The 6,311-nt window shown below is 40.3% G+C and overlaps 1 pseudogene; it reads right to left on the reverse strand.

The window, feature by feature from the left end:
• Positions 1 to 582: 582 nt before the first annotated feature.
• On the reverse strand, positions 583 to 2,640 carry LOC116594005 (annotated as a pseudogene).
• Between the last annotated feature and the right edge of the window lie 3,671 nt (positions 2,641 to 6,311).

The raw sequence follows: 6,311 nt of genomic DNA on the forward strand, positions 1-6,311 counted from the left end.
CTGAATAAAGGGAAGTCAGATTCTATAGCCAGAAAGAATCTTGCCTAACATTTAGTCAACCTAAGGGGCATTCTTTGTCAGTACCTCATAATATATTTTTATATGCAAGAAAAGAACAGCAGTATCTCCCAGATAGCACACTGACTACAACTATTATATTGTTTTTACATAATTACTTTTGACTTAGGGCATGACATGGAAAAATTACTAATACTTTAAAGGCCGCATAAAATGAGAATTTATGAATCTCCAGATTTGAACAAATAATGAAAGGGTATATAATCAGATGTTTTGTATTTAGCATGAGGGGACTACTACAATGTTGGCAAGATACCAGGATAACACACTCTTTTTTAAAAAATTGGAGTTTAAAGGGTAACATATTTATAGAACTAATTCTTTTTTTTCCCCCATTTAACTTGTTTTAATGTTTCTTCAGAAATAGTGAAAAATACTAAAGTATAGACAAGGAAAAATCATAACGTTGTGGCCAACATTATAAATATGGAATTATAAATTTAAAACATTTTTGGTTTAAAAAATAAATCTGGTAGTTAGTGCAGCTTTCTGGGGGCTGTGCATCTAGTAGGGCCAGTTTCTGGGTTCCTGATGGTGCTCACCTTTATCCATTTTCCCAGGTCCTCCGGGCCCGCCTTTTCTTCCTTTCATCTGCTTCATCAAAGGTCCAGGGGGTCCGCCAGGGCCACGCCATCTTCCTCTATGACAGCCACCTAGATCTATGCCCTGGCCACCATGGAAGCCCCCTCTGGCTCCACCACGGCCATCTTTGAACACCCCACTGGGACCACAACGATCCATGAGGCTGTCTCTTTCGCCCCATATATCACCAGGGCCACCGCTGCCACGGTCACTACCCGGAGGTGGAAAGGGTGGTGGAAGGAAGCCTTCAGGCTTTGGGGCCTTTCACTGGCTGCATTCTGTTCTCTAGGTGAACAGAATGATTTCCACAACCCGATTGGGGCACTGCCAATCTCCAGCTGGTTTCCACAATCTGGATTGGGGCACTGCCAGTCTCCAGCTCAGTGCTGGACATTTCCTCCTCCAGGTGGGTTCCCTTGGGAACACTGGGGCCCTTTGGGGGGGAAGCCACCTCTATCTCCTCCATGGTCTCCCATGTGACCCATGGGGCCCCCAGGATCTCCTGGGCCCCTGGGCCTGCACGAAGTGATGGCAGCATTCATCTGCCCTCACAGGGTGGCATGCCACCCTGCAGACTGTTCCTTGGAGGCTTCTTCCGAGCAAGAGAAAACTTCAGCTTGCTCCCTTGAAAATCTTTCCCTTCAAACCACTCCATGGAAGCCTTGGCAGTTGGTGGGTCTTCATGGGATATTGTAGCATCACCTTTGGGCTTTCCTGTTTCCTTGTCCAAGTAGATATGGATCATAGGTTGTCTGATTCTCTTGTTCATCTTAACAACTCCACACTGCTTAAAGATGTTGGCCAGATCATCTAGAGCCACATTGTCATTTAAGCCTTGCACAGAAATTGTACTGTTGTCAAGAGTCTTCATCTGGATGTACAGGTGGGCCTAGACCAAGATCTGGTCCTTCATCCAAGGTTCCACCAGGTTAATTGAAGTCACCTTGCTCTCCAGCACCCATTCCACCACATCCTCCTCCCTGCCCACCTATGCTCATGCCTCCATGATAAAATCCCCCTCTTCCCCGGCCCCGGTTATCAGGGCCACTCATGCTTCAGTTTTCTCCTGGTCCAGAAAATCCTCCAGACCCCTGCCCATAAACACCCATGCTACTGGGGTGGTCCTGTTGGAATGGACTCTGCTGCCTGTAGCTGCTGCTCTGTTAGCTATATTGAATTGGTGCCTGCCTGTAGGATCCAGTTTTGAGGGAGATAACTAGTGGGTGGTTGCTGTCCATAGCTGCTTTGTTGACCATAGCTACTCTGCTGTCCATAGCAGCGTGGCTGCCCATAGATGTTCTGCTGAGAATAACTTCTCTGATCATAACTAGCCGACTGTGTAGAGGAGTAGCTGGTGGGAGGGTAAGATGGTGGTGCTGTGACTAGCTGCATGGAGAAGGTCCCAGCTACCTGGGGATAACTGTAGTTACTTTGTCCATATCCTAGGCTGGGCCGGTTGTAACCCCCTGTCCTAGATTGAGGTTGACTAGTCTCAGCAGGTTTGTTACTATCCTGTGGTCTTGCAAGTGTGGTGGCTGCCGGCTGCTGCCCATAGCCTGGGTGAGCAGGCTGAGTGCCATAAGCAGACTGAGCTGCATAGAAGGCCTGGGTAGTAGTGACCATAGCAGTGGTGATATCATAAGCACCAGTGCCATACCCCTGGACAGGCTGACTGTATGCCTGGGGGGTAGTTGGAGTAGTATAACCAGCAGGAGGCTGTCCATAAGAAGTTGCATAGGCCGTCTGCCCATAGGTAGCAGTGGTCTGAGCCTGGGTGTAGCTGACATCAGTGGGCTGTCCATAGGTTCCATAACTTTGATGCCCATATGCCTGGGTGGTCTGTGCATATCCTTGAGTGGGATGGACTGTGTATGCACTGTAGCCCTGGTAGGCTGCAGCTTGGCTGTATGTTCTGTAATCCATGGACACCATTTTCTCTCCTTTCTTCTCGTTCTCTCAATGTCTGTCTCCCTCTCACTTTCCCTCTTATAGAACTAATTCCTAAGACAAAGTTGCATGAGAAGCTTTTCTGTCTTTTTTTGTTGTTGTTGACTGAGTCTCTTACAATGAGGATAAAAGACAATGATAGAAACTTTTCTGCCAGTCTATATAGACGGTTCATTGGAGGATCCTATTTCCTCACATATTCTATGCACCCACTCTGTTCACTTCCTCTTATTTGTCTTTTCCCTTGGCTGGTTTTTAAATTTAAGTGTATGGATAATTTTACTGAGTGTCATCTCTGCTTTCAAAGTAGTCTTAGCTTCAAAACACTTTCTGGAAATAATCTTTATGCCCAAATGTTTGTTTACTTATATTAACTAAGGTAAATGACTTTCTAATTTAAGTTTTCAATAATAATCCATGAAAGATACATTTCTAAAGTGCTCAAGGACTACTGAAGGGGTCTTTATAAACTATGTTTTAATTGCATACATAATGAAGTATATTTACATTACATACCTAAAAGGACTCCAACAAAAGGAAATTTTCTACCAAGTATTTATTTTATGAAAGGGATCAGCAAAGGATATAGAGAATCTAAGTTCAGAGAATTAAATGGAAAAATATATCTATAGTATGACATTATGGAATTAGTGGAAGAAATCAAGTTAAATGAGATTGCAAAGGATATATGCTTATCATCTATTAAAAAAATAATCAACCGATGATTGTGATGAGAAAAATTTAATGGGATACTAGGAACAGAAACCAAATTGTCATTGGTGAGGAATAATGTGAGAAGAGGAAATAATGAGAGAAAAGTATGAATAGTTCTTCCCAGAAATTTGACTTGAAAGGTCAACTATTAACTAAAGCTTTAACTGAATGAAGAATTAGAGTTAAAGGAAGCTGTGGGGTATTAGGTGGGCATAATTAAATGTTAACTGGAAGAAACCAAAAGAAAGGAAAAAGTTGAAAGATCGATATAGACATATATGTAGCTTAGTCTCTATAATGTGTAGCTCTATCTTCAATAACAGAAACTTGAAAAAAGCTATATTTAATATATTTTATACATCTTACTGAGATTTGTAGGGTAATAGAATAGTCTAAGGTATTTATAAGATAATAAGGGAGGTAGAACTTAGAGATTTGATAAGAGTGGAGAAATTTAAGAAAATATACTGGAGACACTAGATAGAGAATGGATTAAGAAAACAGTACTGAAACAGAGTGGATATTAAGGACACAAGAATTTAACACCAGTCTTCATAATTTTTTAGAGATTTTATTTATTGATCTGAGAAAGGGAGAGAGCGGGGGCATGTACACATGAGTTGTGGGGCAGGGGCAGAGAGAGAAGAAGAAGCAGACTCTGTTGAGCAAGGAGCCAGACTGGGAGCTAGATCCCAGGACCAAAACCCGAGTTAAAGGAGACACTTAACTGACTTAATCCGTCTTCATAATTATCTGATTTTTCTCTAGCAGGGCTCAGCAACTCTGTTATCTATTGCTATGTAACAAATTACCCTAATACTTAGTAGCTTCAAATAACAAGCTATTATAATGGATCAGGTATCTGTGAGCGGGTTAGCTCTACAGTTCTTGCTCAACATGTCTCGTGAAGTTACAGTCAAACTATAGTTCCTAAAGACATGATGAGGGCTGAAGGATTCACTTCCAAGTTCACTCACATGGCTGTTAAAAGAGTCTCCATATAGTTACTCACAACATGGCTTCCCCTAAAGTAAGTCATGAGAGATAGAGCCAGAGAGAATCAGAGGTTAACAGTGCCTTTATAACCTAATCTTGGAGTTACATACTACCACTTTTGCAATATACTGTTTTTCACACTGACCGATCTTAGTCCAGTGTAGAAGGAGGCTTCATGCCAACAGCTACAGATCATTCAGGGTCAGTTTGAGATTGGCTACTACAGTAGGGGCAGAAAAGAGAATGCTGTCAAATTCACAGATGAATGATTTTTGTCAAGTGGTAGAATAGAAGGATATTGGAAAAGTGAGTTAAGAATATTGAAAAATTATTGGGTAAGCTGTTGGGATATGAAATTTGATCTGTAAATGAAAGAAAGTGAAGGATCTAGTAAGTAGGAAGGACGTAGAAGAAAACTGGGATTGGATAATAACAGAGTTAGATAACTAAATAACAGCATTACATAATCTCAGTAGGAGCCTGAAATCATTTTCAGTTATTATTTCAAGTCCCAGAATGAGAAGGAAGAAACAGTGTTGGTCAAAATGATATGAAGAGAAGATATTTGGAGATGATTGGTAAAGGAACTGCTAAGTCAGGATGGCAGGTGTCAAGTGTGGAAAGAAAGACCATAAGTTCTAAAATATTTATTATATTAGAGGAAGTGACCAAGAGTTCAAGACAAAGATGGGGAGGGAGTGTTTTTAACCCAGTGGACTAAGTCTCAGAAAACCAGCGTTTAGCCATTCCCTACCCAAGTGAATAAGTGAATAAGCTGAGAAAGCATTAAGGTACAGAAGTCTAGGTCACAAATTAAGTGTTCATTGGATGTAGGACCTGAAAAGACTTCATGGAAAGTCATTTCCTCATCAAGAAGCTATTTTTTCAACTAAAAACAAGAATGAAGAGCCAGAGGAGTTAGGGAAAATTTCAGAGAGCGTGAATTCTAGGACAGGGCGGAAAAATAGGACTAAGTGTAGAAGAGAGGAGGTAGGTGGAATATGACAATGATCTGAAGACTGTCAGATTGGGGGATGCTCAAAGGTTGCTTAAGATGCAAGATACATTGTACTTAACTGACTATAAAATTAATAAGAAAATTAATTCTAGCATCCCACCAGTCCACTGGTGTCTGAGAACAGGCTTTGTGGTAATCTATGTAGCCTACAGATCTCTCTCTGAAGTTTAACCCTGTCAGGCTTCAGCTACAACCCTGGAGTACTGGAGTGTTCTAAAGAGGTTCCTCTTGGTACTGAATCAAAAACTCTGATGTTTCAGGAAATAAATGAAGATACCATACAGTGTTTGATGGTTTACACAACCAGTATTTCTGCAACAATGGATGAGCTGGTAGCGTGTGGTAATATTGTTTGAATGGATGTGAAGCTGAGTAGAACGACATATTCTACACAATAGATGTTTGGAATGGAGGAACTCTTATATACCAGTACTATGACATGATGATTCATTTATGAAAGCTGTAAGATTTATTGATTCTACCTGTGCAATTTGAAGCAATTGCAGAAATTTTATAAAGCAACTAACATCCATTGAGCTTAGTTTCTTGCTGTCCGCTCTATTATTAAATTTTTGCTAGAGGTGATGGAAATGGAGACATGAAGAGAAGGAATTGACTAATTTTCTTCATTTAAAGGATTTTTCAGTGTTCTATTTCTATTATAACACCAGTTCTTTAGAAAGCCATTCAGTAACTGACATGTTTATAAACAGTGAATTTCTTTTCTGTTGACTTTTTTAAAAACTTTATTTTTTCAGTGTTCTAAGATTCATTGTTTATGCATCACACCCAGTGCTCCATGCAATACATGCCCTCCATAATAACCACCAACAGTGAATTTCTTAAGAAAATATATTTAATTCATATTTGTATTTTCTTAAGAAATCCTTAAGAAAATATATTTAATTCATATTTGTATTTTCTTAAGAAATCCTTAAGAAAATATATTTAATTCATATTTGTATTTTCAGTGCCT

Source organism: Mustela erminea, chromosome 6 (assembly GCF_009829155.1).
Source record: "Mustela erminea isolate mMusErm1 chromosome 6, mMusErm1.Pri, whole genome shotgun sequence".
In the NCBI taxonomy this organism is placed as follows: domain Eukaryota; kingdom Metazoa; phylum Chordata; class Mammalia; order Carnivora; family Mustelidae; genus Mustela; species Mustela erminea.